We start from the raw sequence: 10,143 nt of genomic DNA, 5'->3' as shown, positions 1-10,143 counted from the left end.
CAGGAGACCTGGACCTGGAGAGGAAACAGGAGGTACAAGATGGAAGAGAGGTAATACCACGTGACAGAATGTATATTAATATAAATGGGTTAATTTAAGTTTATTAAGAGCTAGTTAGGAACAAGCCTAAACTGTAGGCTGAGCTTTCATAATGAATAAGTTTCCAAGTCATAATTTGGGAGCTGGCTGGCAAGACAGATAAATACTCATTACAGATAACCCTTGTCTCACAGTGCAAATTCAGTTGCTTCACTTTCAGAGCTTTAGGTGCTGGATTCAGGAGCAAGATTCCATCAAAGTCTTCTCACCTTAGAGAAACAAGACCTCTTAAGAACCTAATGTCTAAGGAACACTGTACTCTTATTTTTTTATATCTAATTTATGACTTCAGAGTCTAATTTTTAAGGAACACTATACTCGTATTTCTGATCTCATCTATGATTTCTTACACTACAGTCAAAGATAACTTATTAATTTACCCTATCTAGTAGTTATGGAAGGAAGAGAGAAGAACCATTTTAAAATATTTTCTAACAACTTACTGAACACTTTTCCAATTTATTTAACTTCTAGATTTTAAGCACAGTTCCATTTGCAATATGAAAAGTAACCACTTGGTTCTGAATGCAAGACACAAGAAAACCCCTCAAAGCATTTCTAGGAAGCACTTTCCTACTGGACTTGGACCCCATTCAGGAAAGAAGAAAGGGTAGAATTAGCATATTTTTATGAAATAAAACTAATGCATGTAAGCATTTCCAAATTAGAATCTTCAGACCAAGCCAACCTTACTGATACTGAATTTGCACTGTCTCTTTCATGACATAACCCTGGTAAGAGCAGGAAGAGACTTAGCTACCATGTACTTGGATTCCATTCTCAGTGCAAATGAGAAACAAGATGTGCTGAGTTATGTACAGACTGGAGTAGAATTCCTGTCAGTCTGAAGGACAAGTTTTTCACTACTGTCTTGCCCTTGGCAGGATCTTCCAACCCCTGGATAGCAGTTTATTTGCTCTGTGTTATTTATATGCATGAACACAGTTATATTTCAAACTCTAACATCAGCATTGAAGTCAGGAGTGGGTGCCCTCCACAGAGCCTGCCAACTGACTCAGCATGTAAAGTGACTTGCAGGTAAAAATATCTTATTGATAATTATTTATTGAGTTCCATGCTCTTCCATGGAGTGTGGATGGAGCAGTGAATTAGGTGCAACCAGTGGCTTTTAAACAAAACTAACACCCAATAGTTGTTAATAGATTAGAGGAGGTAGAAAGAGAATAATACAAACCCCAGCACTGAAATTCCCCTCTCCATCCCTCATCCAGCCTTGCAAGCTAGACAGCAGGAACCTATCATATGGCACTGTGTAAAGGAATTATAAATCCTGAAAGTCTATCAAGACAATGCAAGCATAATTCCCTCCTATTCTTGGAGGCAGATAGTAAGCCTATCCCTTCAGTTGTCTTGGCCGATATAGATTGCCTCATTGGACCATGAGAGTACAAGCAGGAAGTGACCCCACCATCATGATTCTACCTACAGTTAATCTGTTATGCTGATAGTTAATCAAGGAAAGAGATTAAATTGTCCAATATATTATTAGCTCGTATATGGGTACTCTTCTACTTCTGTTTGAATAAAATAATCATAATAAATATTATTATTTATTTATAATAACTAATAATAAAACTGTATTAACATCTTGTGACTCATATAAGCTCTAGATTTATGCAAATCTCTTTTGAGTACAGAATACAAAATACACAACTTCCAACTTTCCAAGTTGGCCAACAAGCTTGCTTTCCTGGAAATTATTATTATTATTATTATTATTATTTTAATTTAAAAAATCTATTGGATGAAGCAGAGAAAAGTTCAGTCATAGAAATGCTCATGACTCAAAGGGAAAAATCAAGATGTTGAGGGGCTTTTAAATGAAGACTTCCTGAATACAGCAACAAGGTTTTAAATCTTAGAAATGCTGTGACTCAAAGTAAAAACAAATACTCTAAGGTTCTGACATATAATTGATCTGTTTGACAGACAATTTTCTTGGCATTGGTTTGACTCTTCCAAGTTACATCTATGAAAGCTGTGTACTCAGGTTAGAGCTGGCTAAGTTCTTTGGTTCTAACAGAATACCTCACCAAGTTAAGGCTTCAAATGGCTTCTTCTAAAATAGATGACGGGTGGAATCTGTTGAAAGATATATAAGCAAATGATTGACAGGGCTTCTGAGAACGTGGTTGTGAGAAGAATTCTTTCTGACAGTCTGGGTTGATGCGGTGAGAGACTGTGGTAAAACAGTCCTTCCTCTCTGAGAATAGCACAGCCTTCTTGTTTAATTCTCACACCTGCTTTGCCAAAGCCAGTTTTTCCTTCCCCTCAAAAAAAAAAATTTAGTGGAAGCAAAACACACTGAGAATATAAGCCAGCCAACAGTAGCTGAATTTCTGATATGGATTTCACATCTAGCAGTATGTAAAGTGTGCCACAGGAAGACCCCCTCAAATTGTCCTGATATATATATTTTTTTTTTGCCCTGCGTGTTGAATTCTTCTTCTAATTCTTCATAATAGAATTCACTGACCTTATAACTTAGCATTCAGACACTAGTATTGATCTGGGAGCATCTTACCCTAGAGCTTAGAAGGTTTCAGGGGCTGGTATCTTGGAACCGCTCAGGCTGTGTGCAGAACTCATGACAATCAGCAGTCTGAGAGAGACTCAGAACAGAATGGGGACTGACAATGAGAGAAAATGATGGATGGCAGAGTTGCTTGCTCCTGCCAGGGCTCCCTTAAATCTTAATGCTTCTTAACTGATGGGATAAAGTACTTCAGAAATGTGGAGTATTATCCAGTGGCAGGACATTCCCTTCGTTTCCAAGGGAACAGAGAAATAAAGTACCATTCCACAAGTTTCATACTTATTCATGTCTCAAATGTCATTTAGCAATATCATTCAAAATCCATTTACTTAAGATCATCATTGCAGCTGCAAAGTGCATGTGGTAAATCACTGAGAATTTCAGCTCTACTAATTGAAGTCATTTAGAAAGTGTTTGAGTAGAAATTTACTTTCATTTCATCTAAACTTAAAACAAAAACAAAGCTATGTAAACATTAGTAATGTAACAATGCTTACAAGGACTGTGTCTAACTATATCCATATGTTTATTTGCGTATAATTATAATCAGTATATTAATCTTGGAAAGGTCCCACATAGCTTTTAAAGCTGTCCGAGGCCATTAATAAGTTGTTATTTTATCATAAGACTGTAACTCAAGTTATTTTCTATACAGGGAGATGTTCCTATATGTAAACCTTATCTTGACAGCATTTAAGTAAAAATGGAATAAACATGGGTTTCAAAACAGCATTATGCTTGGTAAATAAGAATTTTGATGCTATTTATACTGCAAATGCTAAATATTTTATTTAAAATAGTGTGTGCTTTTAGGGGTAAGCTCCATGCATATGAGGATATCAACTTGTCACAATAGAAACAACTAGGAAATCATCTGTCGTAACCAGAAATTGAGATTTCTGTGAGCTACCAGTTTAGACATAACTTAATTTATAAAAAACAAACAAACAAATCTTATCATTTGGGCACATTCTCAGTGATTTGCCTTTAACAAGTTCTGATTTAATTTTTTTTTTTAAATTAAACATTGGAAACAGCAACTGTTTCAGTAAAAGAGAAGTCTAACTGTTTCAGTAAAGTTTCAAACTATTTTCAAAGTATGTTTTCTCCCATTGGCTAGCATGTTGCTTATCCAGGCTCCTGGGCTGTGCTTTTGTTTTTTGATAAAAATGTAACATTTTGTTGTAATGAACTATGCAGAAGTTAACTGAAATGTATAGAGTTTGGGATAGGGCAAGTGTTTAATTTTGTGGCAACTTTGTTCTCTAGCTCTGTGTGAGGCTTTTATTGATGTGCTCATTACAGTAAAGTGAGTGTGCTTTTATATTATTTATAATATTTATAAATATTATTGGTTTATAAATCATTTACAAACATTGTTGGTATGATGTTTCTGTTCCAGGTGACAGCATTTTATTTTGAAAGTAATGAGTCTTTTTAAGATGCATCATGTAATTACTCATCAAATTACTATTTTGATAGCCAAGAATGAGATATTGAGATGTGATTTACCATTTACTATTACTATTCTTTTCTACTCTTCCCACAGGGTCAGACTATGCCCACTCAGCAGGCTCACCAACTTCTCAGCATTTTCAGCCTTGAGTTGTGCGTCTAGGACCAAGAGGGATAGAATAACTCTATTACTAGTACAAGGAGTGAGGGTGGCCAGTAGGAAGGAAGGGAGGGAAGGAGGGGAGGAGGGAAGGAGGGAGGGGGAGGGAGGGATGGAGGGAAGGAGGGAGGGAGAGAAGCCAGGATCTGATTCCTTTTCTTTGTTCTCAGTGTCATTGCCCAGCATAGAAAGCCCATGTTGATGTAATTATGAAAAATACACTTATTGGCAAGCCTGATGAGCTAGTTCCAGTACCTTCTATATGGCAATTGTCTCATACCTGGCTATTGCTCATTGGGTAATATGCATCCTCTTTTCCAGAGTGCTCCCTCAAGGATCCTGTAAGGTGCTCCTTCCTCTAGGTCTATCTCTACATGTGTGTGGCCTAGACTCTCTTTCTCCAAAGCAATTATTATCTACTCATTTATGTTATAAAATCTTCATCTTAAGGTATAATCCTCTCTTTTTTATCCATAGAGTTTTTATTCCAGGACTAACCACAGATAATAAAAGTCTTAAATGCTGAGGTCCTTTATATGAAACACCAATTTTGCTCATAAACTACATGCATCTTGTACATGTACAGTATAGACATAATTCAGTTTACTCTGAATTCTTCCAATAAAACCTGAGTAAATCAATAGATAGAAAACATATTAACACAGAGGATTGACTGTATTAATAATGATTATGAGTATGTAGTATATAGTCCAGAACAGGATTGTCCCGTAGGACTGGCTATAGTGACAGAGCTATTCTGCATCAGCATTTTCCAGTGTTCCAGTTGCTGGCCACATGGAGTTGGTGAGCAGGGAGTATGGTTAGTGTCCCCAAGGAATGGGATTTTTTTCATTAAATTAGACCTCATTTTAATTAGTATGAACTTAAACATTGTGGCCAATGGCTACCTTATTGGGTAGCATGGTAGAAATCCCTAGATCTTATTTTACTATAAATAGTGATGGCTTGGGGAAGGAGGTTTAGATGACTGAGATGAAGGTGAGTCTTTGGCCGCCCATTGTAAATATCCCATTTCATAACCATTTTCAGAAGGGAAAGTTCTTCTTGACTTAGGCAATGCTGCATTATTACCAGTTGCAAATCCCACCTATAGTGAGCATCTCAGGAAAAATGAAGTGTTCTGTGGCTCACATATTTTGACACTCTTTCTCCCCCTCACCTTTTTCCTTCCTCAGGTTTCAAAAGAAGACTTCCTGAACTACTATGCAGGTGTTAGTGCTTCTATCGACACAGATGCTTATTTCGTTTTGATGATGACAAAATCATGGAGATTATGAATTTTGCTTAACCATCTTGTTGGAGGAAATTGAGAACTCTCAGAGAGCAGAATGAGTTTGTAAGGAGTCCGATATTATGGATCTTAATAAGATGCAAACCAACTTTAGACAAAGAACTACAGGCAACTGATGACTGCCAAGAGAACTTACTTCCCAGCGATGAGACTTCTGATTGGTTAGCCAATGTATAGTGGTCAGCCCTGAAATCATATACTCTTAAGCAGCAAAAATGGGCTTTGCAAGTTGTATTCATGTATTTGTGCATCTATCTATCTATCTATCTATCTATCTATCTATCTATCTATCTATCTCAATAATAAAAGAAAATGAGTCCGTCAGTTTTAGAGGGAGGGAGGACACAAGAGGGGTTGGAGGGAAGTGACATGGAAGAGGTTGAAGGGAGAAAAGGGAGGGGGAGAAGTGATATAATTGTGTTTTAATTAAATATATTTTAAAAGATACAAATTAAAATGTTTGAAAAATCTTGAATTTTAGTTGCAAGAGATCTCCAGTAATCTTATGAAGTACTGAAATGTATTTAACTCCACAAATGCTTAGGAATCGAGTTTTAAATCAGTGTGAAAGGAAGGAACAAATAAATGAAGGAAATTATGAACTGAGATTGGGAAGTGGTTTTTGTATAAAAATAAATCACTTGTACTGGATATTTCTTTCTTTTTTTTTTTTTTTTTTTTTTTGGTTTTTCGAGACAGGGTTTCTCTGTGTAGCTTTGCGCCTTACCTGGAACTCACTTGGCAGCCCAGGCTGGCCTCAAACTCACATAGATCCGCCTGGCTCTGCCTCCCAAGTGCTGGGATTAAAGGCGTGCGCCACCACCGCCCAGCATAAATTCTTTTTTTTTTTTTTTTGGTGGTTGTACTGGATATTTCTGTTGTAGATATAAATATAGATGCTCTCCACACTTGTGTTTTTCCTTGTTTTGATGGGAGTAAGATCTAACTGCAAAATTTTGTGAATTTACTTATTTTACTATTTCTCTTGAAAAGAGAAACAAAGCATATTTTTTATTAAGAGATTTTCTATTCATTTTACATACCAACCACAGATTCCCTTATCCTCCCTGCTCCCAACCCCCAGCCTTCACTCCCAACTCACCCCTCATTTACACCTCCTCCAAGGCAAGGTCTCCCATGAAAAGTCAGCAGAGCCTGGTACATTCAGTTGAGGCATGTTCAAGTCCCTCCTCCTGCAACACGGCTGCAAAAAGTGTCTCACCATAGGCACTAGGCTCCAAAAAGCCAGGAGTCCAATCCATGAGAGAGAGGAGGGATTCTATGAGCAAGAGACCACGATTGGAAAAAGTACAGAGACAACTGTACTTTTCTCAATAGACCATGATTAGAAAAAGTACAGAGACAACTAGCTAAACTAGTGGAAAAACACATGAACTGTGGAACAATAGCTGAGGAGCCCCCATGGTACTGGACTAGACCCTCTGGATAAGCGAGACAGTTGTTTAGCTTGAACTGTTTAGGGGGACTCCAGGCAGTGGGAAGAACCTGTCCCTAGTGCATGAGCAAAGCATATTTTAATTCTGAAAACTACAATTTTATTTAGTTCCAAATTTTAGTGCAAGATTTTAAACTCAGCAAATTCCCATGTACAAGAAACACAAATATATGAGGAAAGGTATATGTGCTGGGGTAATCTACCAGGTCGGACAGAGGAATTTCACGGAATAAGAGCACTTATCAGCTCAGCAAAGGAATAAGGGAGTAATGGCTACAAAGCAGATGTGTTTTGGAACTTCACCTTAGACTACAGAGATAGGTTTCATATCATTTGGAGAATTTTTCTTTCAGAATTTTCTATGAGTTCAGTATTTACATTATTTCCACCCCTCCTTCTCTGCTCTAAGTCCTCCCAGATGCCCTCCAGTATCTCTCAAATTCATGATCTCTTCTTCTTTAATTATGATTGTTGTGCTCTCTTCAGCAGCACATTTACTAAAATTGGAACGAATAATTATGATTGTTACATACACATGTACCCCCCCCCACACACACACAACCTACTGAGTCCATCTTATTTGGTGTTTAGTGAAAGCCTTTGGGATTGGATAATTTAGTAGGGGTCTTGTCCATGAAGATTCACCTTCTCTCAGAAACTGCTGATTTACGGTAGTTCTTAATGTAGGAGTGGGGCTTGTGAAGTTGCTCTCATCCCCATTGACATATTGACTGGTATGGTCATGACACAGGTTTTGTTTATACAAGGCATATTGTTGAGATTGCATTAAGTGTATCTAAATGACTTTCAGGTACCTCACACAAATCTGTATTATTGTTTTTGAGGTTGAGTGACACTTTCAGTGATAATTTTCTTGATTATCAGAGCCAGATGAACATTACTCTTGTCCACAGGCCCTTCACGGTGGAGAGCTGGAAGAAATGAGTGGGAGAAGACATGGAAGCATGCAGCTGTGCTTCTCATCCTTCACTGAGCATGTGGACACCTGGGAATTTTGTTAGCATGCTATTTCTGATTCAGAAGTTTAGGGTGGGCCACTAAGTTCCAGCCATTTAACAAGTTTCATTATGATGTTGGGTCTCTGGTGATCAGAGAAGATTTTGGGTGGAGAAGGGTAAAAAGTTTCCAACTGGTATGGTTTTGGTGTTTGGCAGACTATTTTCCCACCTTTACTTGTTCATCATAGTTGATAAACTTTGACTACAGGGTCACCTATCTTTTGCTAGTCTTTACAATCACGAGACTATGAAAACGATGTTACATACGCATGGGTAGGGGAAAATAAACTTCCAACTGGGGGAAATTTTCAAAATTCAGGACTGGGATAATGCAGACTCCTAGCTCATCACAGTTGGTGCTAAAACGAGAGTTTGACCACTGACCAACTATGGCCAACTACGGAATTTACTTATTTTACTGTTTTTCTTGGAAAGAGAAACAAAGCATATTTTTTTATTAAGAGATTTTCTATTCATTTTACATACCAACCACAGATTCTCCTGTCCTCCTTCCTTCCACCCCCAGCTTTCCCCCCCCAACACACCCCCTATTCCCACCTCTTCCAAGGCAAGGTCTCCCATGGGGAGTCACCAGAGCTTGGTATCCTGATTGGACCAAAGAGTTTCCTGATTGGATCAAAATAGTCACACAGGAACATTGAGATCATGTCAACCTCACCAAACAAGAGTAAAGGCCGCCGGGGCGGTGGTGGCGCACGCCTTTAATCCCAGCACTCGGGAGGCAGAGCCAGGCGGATCTCTGTGAGTTCGAGGCCAGCCTGGTCTCCAAAGCGAGTTCCAGGAAAGGCGCAAAGCTACACAGAGAAACCCTGTCTCGAAAAACAAAAACAAAAAAAAAAAAACAAAAAAAAAAACAAAAAAAAAAAAAACAAAGAGTAAAGGCCATCACCCAAATTTTTGGTGGAATTAAACAAACTCTATTTTCTGTCAGACAAGACTATCTTGCTAAATCAGGGTTTGAGATAACAGCAGTGAACACAGGAGATGGTGGGGTTTATATAGCTTAAAAAAACTGCAAGGTTGGGGGCTTCCAAGGGTTGGGAAACTTTTTGGTTATGTACGAATTTGGCTGAACATTTCAAAATTATTTAGCAGAACATCTTATCATCAGTATCCTGTATAGAGTATCCTGTTTAGATATCAGTCAGGATGAAGAAGTACACAACTGAAGTCTTCCTGTCCTTAGCAAATTTAGCAAATATAAAACCAACCTATATAACCTTGCAAGACAATGATTTTCTATTTAGCAAATACTATCACCTGAGCCTGTTGGTATCATTCCAGTACTTAAATTGGTGCTACAACAACCCAGTAGCAACTCTTCATTTATCTGTCTCCATGGAATGCAGGGATACATTTCTCATCTATCTAAATTAGGAACTTTTTTTCTGAAGGGTGTTGAAATTATGTCCTTATTACAATACTATAAACTAGTTATTTATTAATGTTGGCAAATGAGAAAATTTTTATTCTAGCGGCAAATCCATCATTTGAATGCTAATTACAGTCATGAGAGATTTTTAGTCATTTGGATCAAAGCAAAGGCTTTGAATATTAAAATAAGAGTGAAATTAAGCTGTTTCATGCACACATCTTGCCAGTGACACCACGAAAGACTATAAAGATATTCACTGGCCTTTCTTTTTGAATATCTACCTGTAGAAGGAATGCTTAATTTTAGTTTCATTAATATAAATAGTTATGAAATTGCTCAGGATACAGTCAACATTTGACTATCAGTAATGCTTGGTTTCTTTAGGGTGTCTTATATACATCTTGTTAAACTCTTATTTTTTCATATGCTGAACTCTTTAAACCCACCTCTCTACAGCCATTGTTTTGTGAGATGGGAAGTGTTTGGTGAAACATTTTGAAGTCATGTAGGCAGAACCCTTGCTAGTATAATTAGTCTCACAAGATTAGCTTAATGAAGCTTGTTCACTGTGTTCTTCATGTAAAAATACAAGATGATACCAAAAAGAATTTGGACTTTGAACTAGGCCAGATTCCATCTTTCAGTGTCTTGATTTTGTCTCCCAGCTTCCAGACTGTGAGAAACAAGTT

This window comes from Peromyscus eremicus, chromosome 11 (genome assembly GCF_949786415.1).
Source record: "Peromyscus eremicus chromosome 11, PerEre_H2_v1, whole genome shotgun sequence".
NCBI classification, from domain to species: domain Eukaryota; kingdom Metazoa; phylum Chordata; class Mammalia; order Rodentia; family Cricetidae; genus Peromyscus; species Peromyscus eremicus.
The sequence above is the reverse complement of the archived record's forward strand: the minus strand, read 5'-3'. Positions refer to the sequence as shown.